Source organism: Giraffa tippelskirchi, chromosome X (genome assembly GCF_054371585.1).
Source record: "Giraffa tippelskirchi isolate mGirTip1 chromosome X, T2T-mGirTip1v1.2.pri, whole genome shotgun sequence".
In the NCBI taxonomy this organism is placed as follows: Eukaryota; Metazoa; Chordata; class Mammalia; order Artiodactyla; family Giraffidae; genus Giraffa; species Giraffa tippelskirchi.
This window is the reverse complement of record NC_137289.1, coordinates 13562766-13579555: the sequence shown is the minus strand read 5'-3', so window position 1 is coordinate 13579555 and position 16790 is coordinate 13562766.

Below are 16790 nucleotides of genomic sequence, written 5' to 3'. Positions count from 1 at the left end.
TGGCATGCAGGATATTTAGCTGCAGCATGCGAACTCTTTAGTTGTGGCATGTAGGATCTAGTTCACCGACCAGGGATCGAACCCAGGCCCCCTGCACTTGGAGCTCAGAGTCTTAGCCACTGGACCACCAGAGAAGTCCCCTCTTATCGCTTATTTTAAACACAACCTTTATCATATACTGAATTCTTGTATATACAAGAACTGCTTTGGATGCTATTTTCTGATGCATTGCTCTGTCTTCCTAGTCCTGTGCTATTTCACTGTGTCAACGACTGTAGTTTAAAATCTTTTAATATTTTGCAAAGCATGCATAACTTCTTTATTTTTCCTTAATATTTTCTAGAGGTTAAAAAATCCAGACCATTCTTGCCAGTTTTCCTTTCTGGATGAATAATTAGACTCAGAGTTTCAAATGCAATTGGAAAAAATGTATAGAATTAAAATTAATTTGTAGAAAATTGACTTTTATGGACCATGGTAGATATCTTTATTTATCCTCATAATCTTTCATATGCTTTAGTAAAGTATGATGGTTGCATTAATGTAGGACTTACCCATTTTGTGTTGGGTTTATTTCTAGAGATTACTCTTGTGGATGTGTAGAGCTAGTTTTTGAAGGATAGGTGAAATTTGGATTTGGGGAACAAAAATAGCACATTTGAGGGCTTAGTGAAGAAAATAAGCATGTAATGTCTGGGAGAAGGTATAAGAGTTAATTATTGGGTGGTAAAAACTTTATAGGTAGCTCTCTATTATGTGTAGGATAAGTTTTACTAACAATACTTGCCTTACCTCCTTCAATGGCAGGCAACCCACTCCAGTATTCTGGACTGGAAAATTTCATGGACAGAGGAGCCTGGCGGGCTACAGTCCGTGGGGTCGCAAAGAGTCACAACTAAGAGACTAAAACTTTCTTTACCTCCTTGAAAGGATTGTTATGAAGGTTCTTAAAATGTGTGAGATATATGAAAATTAGTCTAGTCCAACGCAAACAAACAGAATTGTTGAGGACTATTTAAATGTTAGATGAACACATTCTGACACCTTGTGGTCATTTAAGGGTATGTATGATGTTAGAATTCCATTGGTTGAACTGAAAGTATATGGATTGTCCACAAAGTCATATTTAGAGCTAAAAGGAGGGATCTTAGAGATAATCTAATCTAATCTAATCTAATCTAATTTACACACAAGGAAAGTGAGTCCCAGAGAGTGGGTCGTCTCTGTTCCATCTCACACAGCTTTTTAGGAACAGAGCTGGGATCTTTTTTTTTTTTTTCTGACCTCTTGCCTGTTGCTCTTTTTACTATAATTTGTCCCATTTGCTGACTTTTTACAGTTAGAGGAGAAAACAACTCAAAATTATCATAGTTTTAAATTCCTGGGAAATTTCACTATATAATTTTGATATCATCTCTGAAGAATTTAAATCACTTACCTGTGTATGTGTCAGGGTGATGGTGGTGTTTTCTATGGGTGGAAGGGAGGAATTAGGGCTGATTTCTGGGTGTTTCTCAAGCTGGCCAAACTCTGAGCCTTAAAAAACGTATCATTCTGGCTCAGTGCAGTGGATCTACACAACAGTTTGAACTTCAGGGACCTAGAATATTTTCTAAGCTATTCATGGGATTTTCTTAATAGCCCAAAGAGATCTGTATCTTCCAGGAATGGGTCCCTCTTTCTATGCCTGCTGCCCTAAGTCATTGGAAACGGAGCCTCAGCCTGTCAGCAAGAGAAGTTTGGGTGGAGTGGTGAGGATGCAAACCTGGTTGGAATGGATTTGATAGACAGGGGAGGAAAAGAACTAGAGACAGTGAGTTTGAGCCACTCTTTTGATGAGCTTTACTGTGAAGGGACAGCAAATTTACTGTAAATGGAGTAGCAGCGGGAGGGGACTGAGGGAAAGAGATGATGAGAGAAATGACATGTGCTTGTATGCAAATGGGAATGTCCTCCTTAAGGACAGGAGGGTGTCCTTGAGTTGGTGATGGGTAGAATTTTGTGCACAGGTGGAGGGGTTGGCACAGATGGACAGGAGTGCAGAGATGACTGCGGATGCAGGTAGAAGGGGGAAGGAGCGCTGGGAGCTGGTGGAATTTCTCTTTTGACCTTTTGTATTTTTTTAGTGAAAGAAGAAATGAGATCTTCACCTGGGTGTGAGGCTGTGGGAAAATGTTAGGGATTTGAGGGGACAAGAAAATATATTAGACTGTGTTCTAGGAGAATGGGAGAGTAAATGGACTTGGGAAATTGAATAGTGTAGTTTTTAGGAAACAAGTCCTGGAAATTGAGTTTCTGGGTCAAAAATTACATGCGCATTCTTTTCTCTTGATAGATATTAACAACTTATCGCTATAAAAGTTAAACCCATTTATACACCTACAATTGATATATGAGCTTATCTGTTCACCTGTTTCTTTGGCAACACAGTATGTTATCAAACATTTTGGTTTCTTTCAGTATGATAGTTGAAAACCCGCATTTTGGTGTACTTTTATTTATATATCTCTTCTTATACCTGAAGTAAGCATCTTTTCATATGATTAAAAGATGAGAGGATTTTTCCAGGAAAAGACCTCTCAATCTCAAGAGGTAAACAATTCTCTTTCATCTCTATGGCTAAACCTATACTGAGACCCAGAGCCCCAGACCACAGAAGCTTAGAGGCAGGAAAGATCTTAAAAGAGGTTTGGAGTTTTGTCCAAGCTCACAAGAAACAAGTGAGGGTTAGAATAAGGACCATAAGCCAGGATTCCCAGTGTCCTGGTCAGGACTCAAGTTCTGTGGTCTTGGAGGAGGCAAGTGATGAAGCATTCATACATGAGCTTTTGGAGGATGAATCAGTCCATGTGTTTGTGATGGATGAGGGTGGCTGAGGAGCAGTGGTCTGCTCATAGCCGTCATTTAGCAAACATGCAGAAGGGAAAGAAGGGAGAGCTTTGCAGAACACAGCAGTGGCTTGCTGGCTCATAGAAGCCCGAATTAAGTGGTCTAATAGGTTCCAGGAGAGAAAGTCAAAACCGAAGGAAAAACTCGCAGAAGTGCACAGGACTGCTGTGTCTGACCATGTAATCTATGTGCTGCACAGAGGGCCTTGGAGGGTGAGGGCAGGCAGGAAGGCCAGAAGGTCAGCCTCCATTTGCTGTGTCATGAGCCCACAGGCTATGCAAATCCAGAGAGGATTTGCATTTCTCCTTTGTCCAGCCAGAAGGAGCTTTACCAGTTTGTTACCCTAGAGGGACTTCATTTCCACATGCATCTGTCCTGAGGGGGTGCCTTTCTCTAATTTGAATAAAAAGGCTGTGCAGCAAAATGTCCCTGACAATGGCTGTGGGCCCTCACATGCCCTCCCAGGCCCTCAAGTTCCAATTGTGGAATTGTGTGGAAAGAATGGAGTCAGGGCTAGCAGTTATGCAGCTATGGAAGGAGTTAAGAGGGAGGGGACTGAGTAGAGATAGGTTTAGGGAGATAAGGACAAAACTTGGAATAATACAAGGAGCTGAAATGTTAATAAAATTAACATAATGTACTCCATATCCAGCAGATAATTTACTGTATTTACATAATTATGAGGAACTATTCACATTGAATGTGTGCTGTCATTAACATGGAACATTAATAATAGACTCCATTTCGATATAGAGATTTCCATGGATCCTGCCTAAGGATGATGCGCAAATTGGTGAAGTATTCCTTATTTTTAATCTCATAATAGCCTATAATGGAATATAATCTGCAAAAAAACTGAATCACTATACTGTATACTTGAAACTAACACAATATTTTAAATCAGCTCTACTTTAAAGAAAAAAAAAGAAGATTCCATTTGGTTTCTCACCTGCCTTGCTGTAGTACAGGTTAGGAAGTCTCTTCATCAGAAGATAAGAAAGTCAGTGCCAGGGAGGAATTAAGACTAACACAAATGATATTATATATAATATATTATAAATTATTCTGTTATATAGCTATTATTCACTTTGTAAGAAACTGAATCATTTTTGCATACATGTTGCATTGTATGCAACATATGTCTCCAACAAATATTCATTTTCTGAGTATAGCTTTTCAGGTGTTGGCTCCTCATTTGAGATAAACAGAATTCCCACTAGCATTTGAACAATAAAAACCAAAGTAAAACAAGAGACTAGCTTTAAAGAAAGCTGTACCCTTGTAAATTATGTGTCTGGACTAGTACCCTTTATCACCAAAACATGTGCCTCAAATTACAATTAAAGTCATACAGCCGTGTTCATATGATCTGCTTAAGAAGGAGGATTTTGTGTGTGCCAAGCAAAAATAGTCAAAGAAAATAAAGCAACAATCCTTAAAGAGAATATTCATCTTAAAGATATGGAAGATTATAGTACTTAATTTATGAGCAAATGATTATCTAATTTATTGTGTTTTATAGACAGTGCTGATAGCCAATACACAGGCAAAGACAGAATCATATAGTATGTGAAAGAAGCCCTAGTCCATATTTTCTTTTGAAATAACTGTAATCTCACAGAATGTGAATACTGTATTGATTTACCTGAGTACTTTGATGAAAATCCGCTATGTTGATGACCACTATTGTTTTCATTCGATTTGGCCGGTGATTGATTCAATTTTATGGGTGCTGCAAAATACTTGAGACAGTTAACTGTCTTGAAAACCTCTAACAGTGAAAAATAATTACCCTTGTATACAATTTTACTTCCCCTGTGGCTAATGTAACTTTTTAAGCCTATCAGTTGTTCAGTTAACTTTTACTCACCTGAATAAACCATGTTCAAATGAAGTGGACATTGCACTAAAAATACAAAAATGAAAAGAAGAAAGAGCATTGAAACTTTGTTCATTATCTAAATATTTTAACTCTTTTGTTATATGAAGAAAAGGAAGAGTTAAGTCTAATTATCTGTCTTTTCTCTAGCCTTTGAACCGAGATCCTCTGCTTACTTGACAACTCTGAAGAGGAGCCAGTAAAATGAAGTCACACACGTCATCATAGTGGTATTACTACACAGAATCAAGCCAGCCAATGGGGTGACTAGGAGAATGAAGAGGCAGGCCTAGAAGGCTGCTTAGAGTGGAGTGTAGTCCTTAGAGTGTAGGCATAGGGGTGAATTAAGACTAGATCTCTGCCCTCAGGGAGATTGTAGTTTAGTAACAGAAGGCAGACAAGATATTTATGACAATTCAGGATGACACTAATCACACAAATAAAATAAAGGAGACAGTAGAATATAAACAGGAGGGATTTGGTTATCAAAATGCCTGGACCCCAATCCTGTTCTTTCACTAGTTGTTGATGTAGAGCAAACTACTTGATCTCTGAAGCTGTTTCCTTATCTGAAAAATGGGGGTGAAAATAACACCTCTTTCACAGAGTTATTGTGATGGTTAAATAAGATCATCAGTGTAAAGTTCACAGTCCTGTCTGACACCACAGATCTACATCCATAGTAAATCAACAGCTCAGTATACCTCTAACCTTTGGGATACTATTCAGAGACCTAAACCCAAGTGGCTCCCTCCCAGAGTTTCCTGTATGGAGACAAATTGGATAATTGCAAAGCCCATCTAGTAGTTACCTAATATCCCTAAGCAGCTGATTATGGCAGGTTTTTGCTTTATTCCTGTAAGACCCCACTCTTGTCTTTCTCCCATCATTCTGTGATTGCAAATGATCTTGTGGGGCCTTGGCCCCACTCTGTCTCTGCTCTGAGTTCTCTGAATTTCATCTCTGACTCAGTCCCTCCATATTGGTTTATCTCTGAACCTTGATGTTTGCTCTCTTTTGATTTAGTTCTGGACAGGTAATCTGTTCATGGCACTGGAACTTTAATCAGTGTGTAAGTCAGGATTCTACTAGAGAAGCAGAACCAGTAGGAGATATATATAACACATATATCATATACACACAAGTATCTTATATATATATATATATATGAGATATCACACATACATACATATTTTCTATGATATCTCTATCTATCTATCTATATCTATCTATCTACCGATCCTTCTATCTATTTATCAAGAAATTGGCTTATACAGTTTTGGAGACTGGTTAGCCAAGTTTGGGCATGCTGACAGGTTAGAAAATCTTGAGCAGGAGCTGATACTGCAATCTATAGGCAGACTTCCTTCTTCAGAAAAATCTCAGTTGTGCTCTTAAGGTCTCTCAGCTGGTTGGATGAGGCCCACCTACATGATTGAGGATAATCTCCTTTACTTAAAATGAACTGATGATAAAGGTTAACATCATCTACAAAATATCTGCACAGTAACACCTCGAGAAGTGTTTGATCAGATAACTCTACTATAGACTAGCCGTGTGGCCACACATAAAGCAAACTAAACATCACACTCAGTTTCTCTGAATTCCTTTAAGCTTTAGTGAACATCTAGTGCCCCTGAGACTTGGTCCTTCCATTGTCAACCCACTCCAGTATTCTTGCCTGGAGAATCCCATGGACAGAGGAACCTGGCAGGCTAAAGTCCATGAGGTCACAAAGGGTCAGACACAAATGAGCATCAGTTATTCTCTATTCTTGGCTTTAATATGCCACATACTCAGTCCAGCTAGCTACTGCTACCCACCCATAAGGATGTGGCTCTTCCTGAATGATGTTGACAGAGGTGTAGAGAGAAGTACAGGTTAGAGGGCCATTTAATTCTATCTCTTCATCTTCTAATCCCTCTGGAAACCCCTAATAAACAATTAGGCTTGAGATATAGTAATTCATGCTATATTGGTGATTTATTAAACAGCTCATTTCAGGTGATAGTGTGTTGAGAATCTTCCAGTCCAGTGATTTCTAAACATCTTAATCCCTTGAGGAACTTTAAAAATCCTAGTTCTTAGATGTCAAGCCCCAATATCTACTAATTCTGTATTAGGGAAGTACTGCATATTTCCATTTGAAAATATTTTTCCTGGTGATTCTGATGCACAGGCAGTTTGGAAACTGTTGAAATGGTCTAGTCCTCTTGTATGACTGATGAAGAAATTCTTTTCATAATCTTTAAGCGGATCTATAAACTTACCCATCTTGTCTTTCAAAGTGCTTCTCTTATTTCTAAGAAAGGGTGCCCTTTGGGGTTGATTCTCTTTCATAACATTATGCATTTTTCCTTCCCGTCACTCTTTCCAATCGGGCTACCACCTCCCATAAACAGGCTTAGCCTCACTCCAGAATCTCTTCCTCCTTCTATCTCTCCATCAATTACCTGGCACCACCATACATCCATCCCGTTACGTAGGTCAATAACTAACAGTCATCCTAAATGACTTTTTCCCTTACCTGGATTTTCTTTCTCTGTTATAGCAGCAGTAATATACCCTCTTGACTTCACTTCCAAAATACATCCTGAATTTTATCCCTTTTCACCATCTCCTCTGCTTCTACCTGAATCGAGCCATCATCATACTTTGCCTGGACTCCTCTTCTACAAGACAGTCTTCCCAAATCTCTCTGCTTTTACAACTTGCCAACATACAGTCTGTTCTCAACACAGTAGCCAAAATTAAAATTTTAAAATATAAATTATATCATGTAATTTCCCTGCTTAAGTCCCTGTAATAGCTTTCCATTGCAATTAGCTAGCCACATTTATTACCATTTCCAATAGGACCCTGTGTGATCTGACGTTTGTCAATCTTTATGGCCTCACCTCCTACCCGTTTCCATGTTTTTGTCTCTGTACATGTCAGGCTTATTCAGTCTTAGGACTTTTACGTTAGTTGTTCTGTCAGCTCAGGAAGCACTTCTGCCTTTAGTTTCTTGGTTTCCTCCTGATCAGTCCGATCATGCTTCAAGTGTCAGTCTCTCAGAGTGGTCTTTCCTGAGGACCTAAGATGCTCTATCATGTAACTCTGTTTTAATTTCTTGTAGCACTCATCATTATCTTACAGTCTTATTATGTGTTTGATTCCTCATTTTGGTCTGTTTTCTGTCTGAAACTTGTAAGCTCTTTTAAGCATAGACCTTGTCTGTCTTATTCACTGTTGTACCGCAGCATCTAGCACAATGCTTGGCTTTTCCCTCTTTCCCCTTTGATTGACTATATAGTGCCCAGAAGTATTTTTTGATCATCAGAAGTAACACTGGACTGTGGTATCAGCTCCTGCCCAAGAATTTCCAACCAGTCAGCATGCTCTACAGATTGTAGACTTGCCTAACTAGTCTCCACAACACTATTACATCAAAGCCAAGATTAGAGTTTATTTATTTGATATTTTTATTAAACATCAAACCTTACAATCGCAAATGCTTTTAAAAATAATTTTAACTCAGAATCTTAAAGATAACAAAGCGCTATGACTTCCATTAGTTCTTTTACTTGTTCTTTACAAATATTCTTTGTAGTAGGTGGTATTATCTCCAATTTATAGATGAAGAAATAATTGTTAATGTAAATTTCTGTGTTCATTCAGACATTTATAATGTGCTAGCTGGCACAAGGGATAGAAATGCAGTAATCTAGAAAGTTCTAGATTGAACACTGGTCTTTAGCCTCCAAATCCTCTTCTCTGACCTCTACATTAGAACCCTCTGTTGAATATATGAATCATTAAAATAGGACAGGTCATGTGTTTCAAAAAACTAAAATAAAAAATATTATATATATTTGCAGTAAGTCTATGAAGTCATTGTTGATCTCTTCTAGGTAGACTTTATGATGTTGATTTTTTTTAAAAAAATCTCATTTCTTGATGTTAGAACACAGATAAATTTTAATTTTGGTGTAATATAGAAAATGATTCCTCTTTCTGTCAGAATGTGAGATTCTTTTGGTATTTAGACAGTTGGAAACTATAAAATTAACGATTTTACAATGTATATTAAACAAGTAAATATTATTTTCACAAAAAATGTATTCTGAGTATGCTGATATAAAAAAACTTTTCTGAGGGGGAAATAAAAGAAGTAACCCTAGTCTTCTCTGTGTTCTTCAACTAAAATCAGGACTACTTTAACGAGTTTGTAACACTACTCTCCGAAAGGCAATCTGCAGAGGAGGATAGTTAGAAAGGTGAAGAGTTTCGAAATGTCAGTTGTCTGAGGAGTAGGTCATGAAACTTCCATGTTTCATCTGGAGAAGGGCAGACTGAAAAGAGCCATCTCAGGTTCATCACCAAGGCTCACCCTCTTTTGCTCGTTTGTACTCTCTGACTTTCTACCTAGTTTTGAGTCATTAATGCTTCCTGTTGGGTTAAAGATAAGCTCAAATTCTGGGCCTTTTTTTCTCCTTATAACCCAAGCTTCTGAATTCAGATGGAAATCACACTTCAGTTCACATTCTTGGCAGAAAAGTCAAGTTTCTTAGGTGACCTTCTGTGATTGTATTTATGCTGTACCGACACCAGTGCAATCTCTGCTAAAGGCTCTGTGCTGATAGATGCAAAAAAGGCTGGAAAACTCCATTGGCTTTCTTTTTATGCAAAGAAAATTAGTTAAATGCATCATATTCTCAGGTTCCTTGGGCATTACGTTGCAAACACTATCATCTTCTCTTTTATCTCCTGATTTAAAAGAAATTGGTGATTTTTCATAGCAGTTTCAGGCATTGAAACATCAACAGCTCAGGATACCAGTCCTAGTGCAATGTAGTTCCAATTCTGCCAGTCCTTCTGCCAGAGACTGTTTCTTATTTTCCCACTGAAATGGGTCCTGAGGATCTTACCTTGCTATTGGAGTGGCGAGCATGGCTCTGTTGTTGCATCTCTTTAGTGTCTGCTGTGGTTCAGCAGTGCTGTTCTGCTTTTCCCAAATGGGGACCCAAAGTCTCACATACACAGTGTTGTTGATGACCTGCCTTAAGAATCCAGAGTCCTACCTACTGTATAGCACAGGGAATTCTACTCAACACTCTGTAATGGCCTATATGGGAAAAGAATCTAACAAAGACTGGATATATGTATATGTAAAACTGATCCACTTTGCTGTACACCTGAAACTAACACAACATTGTAAATCAATTATACTCCATCTATGTCCATCACTAATATTGGCCTGTAATTTTCTTTTTTGTGTGATACCTTTGTCTAGTTTTGGTATCAGGGTGATGGTGGCCTCTGAAAGAATCCAGAGTCCTAATTTAGTATTTTTGAGGGTTCTCCCTAAACAGTTTGTTTAATTTCCAATATTTTATCTAAATTGAATTGCATTTTTATCAGGAAATAATTTGTGTGTGTCTGTGTTAGTTGCTCAACCTTGTCTGACTCTTTGCAGCCCCACGGACTGTAGCCCTCCAGGCTCCTCTGTCCATGGAATTTCCCAGGCAAGAATACTGGAGTGGGTTGCCACTTCCTTCTGTAGAGGATCTTCCCAAACCAGGGATTGAACCCAGGTCTCCTGTGTTTCCTGCTTTGCAAGCAGATTCTTTACTGTCTGAGCCACCAGGGAAGCCCTAATAATTTAGATCAGGCCTAAACTAAAGTCACTCCTTTGTATAAATATTCTTCCCTGAACTCTCCAGTGAAAATATTTATACATTATTTGGAAATGGTAACACTCACTTTAGAACTTAAGATAAAAATCACAATTCTCCCTTTTCCTGGTATCCTTTACCAGACTTGCTATCACAAATTATACTAACATTTTAAAAGCTATTGGGGTAGCTGGGCCTGGGAAGTTATTTTTGTCAATCATTCACTAAATGGTTTTCACAATCATGGAAGATTGTTGCCTAGACACATTGTTTTGTTGAGAGTTGCAAAATGGTGGGTTTTTTTCCCCCTATTTCTTTCATTTCTTCTGCATGTAGTAGTTGGAAATTTAAAGTGCTTCCACTTAGCTAGTTGACTATGTTGAAATACAGCCTGCACGGGAAAGTTGAGGTAAATGCCTGAGTATTTCCCTTATCAATTTTCAAAATATGGGGTTGTTACCCTAGTAACTACCAATGGTGATCAATAGTTTGATGGAGGAGTTAAGTGTGATTTTTATATATTTAATGCATTGCAGTAATTGCAGGTGCTTTTTGATGATCCTTGCTAAGTCCTTAGGAATCCCTTAATGTTGGCTCCTGAATAGGACTGGAAGTTCCCATTAGGCAACCAAACTGGCAGGTCAAATCAAGAGCCATTGCACTGAGATGCCTGGAAGAAAAGAGGGCTGGTTGCTGAGGGCCAACTCTACTTATTTGGCCTAAAGTAACGTGTTGGACTCACAATGAAGCCATATAATTTTCTCTCCGTGTTTTGTTATTTTTTCACATATGACTAAGTGCTTACTTGGGTGCCTGTATTAATCTTTTCATAATTACCTTTTGTTCCTTTTACCCCTCTTTGTAATTTTACCACACTGGGAACCACCCTTCACCACATCCCCACACTGTCAGAGTTTTGAATATAAGTTGTGAAAGCAGGTATCACTAATCTTCTTTCCAATTTCAAAAAGAAAGCTTCCAGTGTTTCACAGAACGTATAAAATGTGTGCACTCTCTCTCTATGCAGACACACACACAATTTGTTGATACATTCAGGTGGTCTTTAGCAAAAGAGCTGCTAAATTTGGCTTGCGAGCCTGCCATATATACAGTTGGTAAGAAGTCAATGAGCCAAGGAACTTCCCTGGTGGTCCAGTGGCTAAGACTCTGTGCTCCCAATGCAGGGGGGGCCAGGTTCGATCCCTTGTCAGGGAACTAGATCCCACATGCCCCAACTAAAGATCCATCATGCTGCAACTAAGACCTGGTACAGCCAAATAAATTAATAAATATTTAAAAAGAAGTCAATGAGCCAAATGAATGCACGGAGTCTCACATACAAGGACAGCAAAAGCAAGATCAGAAGATCAGCATGATGTCAGCGCCTCATGTCCCTCATCCCACAAAATGACAGTGAACCACAGGGACAAGATGACAGATGACGTGAGCAGCAAGGTGCTCTATCATGGAGGAGCTATTTTCATATTACATCTAATTTGTTTTATAGCTTGAAGTGGTACCCTAAGAGAGGAAGCAAGACGGAAAATCCCATGCCTCACTAGAATGAGGGAGGCTACCTCCTGGCAGCCCTCCAAAAGACAGCAAGGAGGTGAGAAACAGTCCTCATAAGGCTGCTTGTCTTGACATGTTCTGGGGAGGATCACAGAGCATTTCACCAAGACTTAGGTCAACTTGCTGTTGGTTGAGCCTTGCCTGTGTGGAGAGGTGGCAGGTTGGTAGCACACCTGAGCAGAGGCATTCCCCTACAACCATGAACAAATCCTGAAAATTAAGGGAGCCTTTTAACTATATTGATACACTATAATAAAAAATATTTTTTATTATTACAATAAAGTTGTACTAATATGAAGCACAAGCTGAAATCAAGATTTCTGGGAGAAATATCAATAACCTCAGACATGCAGATGACACCATGCTAATGGCAGAAAGCAAACAGGAACTAAAGAGCCTCTTGGTGAAAGAGGAGAGTGAAAAAGCTGGCTTAAAACTCAGCATTCAGAAAACTAAGACCATGGCATATGGTCCCATCACTTCATGGCAAATAGATGGAGAAACAATGGAAACAGTGACAGACTTTATTTTCTTGGGCTCCAAAATCACTGCAGATGGTGACTGCAGCCATGAAATTAAAAGACGCTTGCTCCTTGGAAGAAAAGCTATGACAAACCTAGACAGTGTATTAAAAAGCAGAGACATTATGTTAGCAGCAAAGGTCTGTCGAGTTAAAGCTGTGGTTTTTCCAGTAGTCATGTATGGATGTGAGAGCTGGACCATAAAGAAGGCTGAGCACCAAAGTATTGATGCTTTTGAACTGTGGTGTTGGAGAAGACTCTTGAGAGTCGCTTGGACTGCAAGGAGATCAAACCAGTCCATCCTAAAGAAAATCAATCTTGAACATTCATTGGAAGGACTGATGCTAAAGCTGAAACTCCAATACTTGGCCACCTGATGTGAAGAGCTGACTCATTAGAAAAGACCCTGATGCTGGGAAAGATTGAAGGCTGGAGGAGAAGGGGACGACAGAGGGCGAGATGGATGGATGGCATCACCAACTCAATGGACATGAGTTTGAGCAAGCTCTCGGAGGTGGTGAAGGACAAGGAAGCCTGGCGTGCTACAGTCTATGGGGTTGCAAAGAGTGGGACACGACTGAGCGACTAAACAACAATATTTAATGAGTCAATTATATTGTGTTCTGTAGAAATCCTTCAGTCTTGGTAAATCAGGATTTTACCACTAGATGGCGCATGACAAGCATTCATCCTTCAATTGGTTAGTATGGAGGGACTACAAACTTAATTCTCACTAGTGTTGTGTTTTTTTTTTTTTGCAGTCTCACTAGTTTTAAAACATATATACATTTTAGCTTCCCTGGTGGCTTAGACGGTTAAGAATCTGCCTGTAATAACTTTAAATATAATTATTGTGCAATAACTTTTTGTTAAAGCATTTTATTCTTTATTTTCTGAAATTTAGAGCAAAGAACAATGCAGTAAACACCTGCATGTACTTAATCTCGATTTACCAATTACTTGTTGTTGTTTAGTCTCTAGGTCATGTCTGACTCTTTGAGACCCCATGGACTGTAGCCCGCCAGACTCCTCTGTCCATGGGATTTCGCAGGCAAGAATACTGGAGTGGGTTGCCATTTCCTTCTCCAGGGGATCTTCCTGACCCAGGCATTGAACCCACATCTCCTGCATTAGCAAGCGTATTCTTTACCACTGAGCCACCAGCGTATTGCTAATTTGCTCTATCCTTTCTTTGATTTTTTTCTAAAGCATTTTAGAGTAATTTGTAGATGTTATGGCACTTCACCTCTGAATACTTGAACATGTGTCTCATGAGAACAAATCTATCATCCCACATTATCATACCAACTATTATATTGATCTAATATTACCTAATATCTAGCCTATATTCAAATGTCCCAATTTTTCCCCAAATGTCTCTTATAGCATTTTCTACTGAGGATCCAATCCAAGATCACACATTGCATTTGGTTGTCATAGCTCTTTTTGGGGGTCATATTTCTTAATCTTCTTTAATCCAAAACAGTTTCCCTGCCCCTCCTTTTTTTCTATACAAATATGAAAATGCACATATATTTTAAAATATTTCCTATGTATTTCTTCCTCCACCGAGTGTCCAATATTTTTAGGCAGATAATGTAACAACCCTAATTATAAATGTTATCCCAAATGGATGACTTTTTTTAAAAAAATAAAATACTTCTAAGTGCGGCAATTGTACATGTCATGTATAACAAAAACCCATATAGAAATTTGAGGGGTAGCTCTTTGTTAGATTACAAGCTTTTTAGAAAGGTAATGGAATGTGTTTATTCATTAGTCTAGGGAGACTATACATTTCTATCCACAGTATTTTGAATGTGGTGAGACTCAATACATGTTTGAGGGGTGAATGAAAGGTTTTCTCTCTCTTCTTTTACTGTAGTAAAATATGCACAACATAAAACGCATCATTTTAACTATCTTAAGTGAACAGTTCAGTGGTATTAAGTACGTTCACATTGTTGTGCATGGTTCTCTTTTAATAACCCAAGGAATATATGTTAATTGTAGAAAAGTTATTAAATAGATAATCAAAAAGAAAAATGATCTAAACACCCCTCAAACTTGCCGTCCATAGAAAACCCAGACATAGTTATTCCTAACATTTTGGTAAATATCCTTTTAGTTTTCTTTATGTATACTTATTCCTAGCCAAACTACCACACAATTGCACTCATCTCACACTCTAGTAAAGTAGTGCTCAAAATTCTCCAAGCCAGGCTTCAGCAATACGTGAACTGTGAAATTCCAGATGTTCAAGCTGGTTTTAGAAAAGGTAGAGGAACCAGAGATAAAATTGCCAACATCTGCTGGATCATCGAAAAAGCAAGAGAGTTCCAGAAAAACATCAATTTCTGCTTTATTGACTATGCCAAAGCCTTTGACTGTGTGGATCACAATAAACTGTGGAAAATTCTGAAAGAGATGGGAATACCAGACCACCTGACCTGCCTCTTGAGAAACCTGTATGCAGGTCAGGAAGCAACAGTTAGAACTCAACATGGAACAACAGACTGGTTCCAAATAGGAAAAGGAGTACGTCAAGCCTGTATATTGTCACCCTGCTTATTTAACTTATACGCAGAGTACATCATGAGAAACGCTGGGCCGGAAGAAGCACAAGCTGGAATCAAGATTGCTGGGAGAAATATCAATAACCTCAGATATGCAGATGACACCACACTTATGGCAGAAAGTGAAGAACTAAAGAGCCTCTTGATGAAAGTGAAAGAGGAGAGTGAAAAAGTTGGCTTAAAGCTCAACATTCAGAAAACTAAGATCATGGCATCTGGTCCCATCACTTCATGGGAAATAGATGGGGAAACAGTGGAAACAGTGTCAGACTTTATTTTTTTGGGCTCCAAAATCACTGCTGATGGTGAGCAGCCATGAAATTAAAAGACGCTTACTCCTTGGAAGGAAGGTTATGACCAACCTAGATAGCATATTTAAAAGCAGAGACATTACTTTGCCAACAAAAGTCCGTCTAGTCAAGGCTATGGTTTTTCCAGTGGTCACGTATGGATGTGAGAGTTGGATGGTGAAGAAAGCTGAGCGCTGAAGAATTGATGCTTTTGAACTGTGGTGTTGGAGAAGACTCTTGAGAGTCCCTTGGACTGCAAGGAGATCCAACCAGTCCATCCTAAAGGAGATCAGTCCTGGGTGTTCATTGGAAGGACTGATGTTGAAGCTGAAACTCCAACGCTTTGGCCACCTCATGCGAAGAGTTGACTCATTGGAAAAGACCCTAATGCTGGGAAGGATTGGGGGCAGGAGGAGAAGGGAACGACAGAGGATGAGATGGTTGGATGGCATTATTGACTCGATGGACATGGGTTTGGGTAAACTCCGGGAGTTGGTGATGGGCAAGGAGGCCTGACGTGCTGCGATTCATGGGATCGCAAAGAGTCGGACACGACTGAGCGACTGAACTGAACTGATTCTTAGCCATATAAGATATAAAAATGATCATATTATATATACTGTATAGTAACCCGCCCTCATTTTCTTAGCATGTAGTTAATATTCTCCATGTTAATAATAAATAAGTGGGTTGTTTTTGATCTGGTTATATTTTATCCGCTATTTTTGCAACGTGTACCTCCAGTAACCATGAAGGTGGGTGGGGAGCATGGTGACAGGGCTAGAGATACAAACGAATTCTGTGCATTAATTTTTTTCTCTGAGCACAGTGGATAACAACACTGATTTAGAGCCTGGATTTATAGCTGTGTTGCTATTTGTAATTTGGGGATCACAGAAAGGGTTAGGCATCTTTCGCTAACGTCCATCTGTAGGTCAGGGGTCTAGTGACAACACTGCCCCAAGGGACAGGGACCAGACAAGAACAATCTCTGTCATTTGATTGGAATGTCTTTGGAATCTGAAATCTTCCCAGGGAGAACTTGTTATTGAATTCCTGCCTTGCCTTTATTGGGGAAAAGGCATGCATCTTGAACAATAAAATGGCAATGCTCACCACCAGAGACTAGACGTTGTGAATGTTCTCTGATGCCTAGTAGGACCACTGCAGAGAAAAATATTAATGAGACTGTTGCTAGGAGATGGGAGAGCCAAAGATCATGGCTTTGTAGGGGTTTCACTGGAAAGCAAGGCAATTTAGGTATGTTTTAAATCAGCGGTTTCACTATTAAATTCCACCCTTTGTTGAGCATGCGCTTTTTAGCATGTAGTGTTTAATATGATTTTATGTTTGGGGAGGAATTTTGAGGATAATGCCAAGGCATTTTTTCCCTTTCCCTCCAGCTA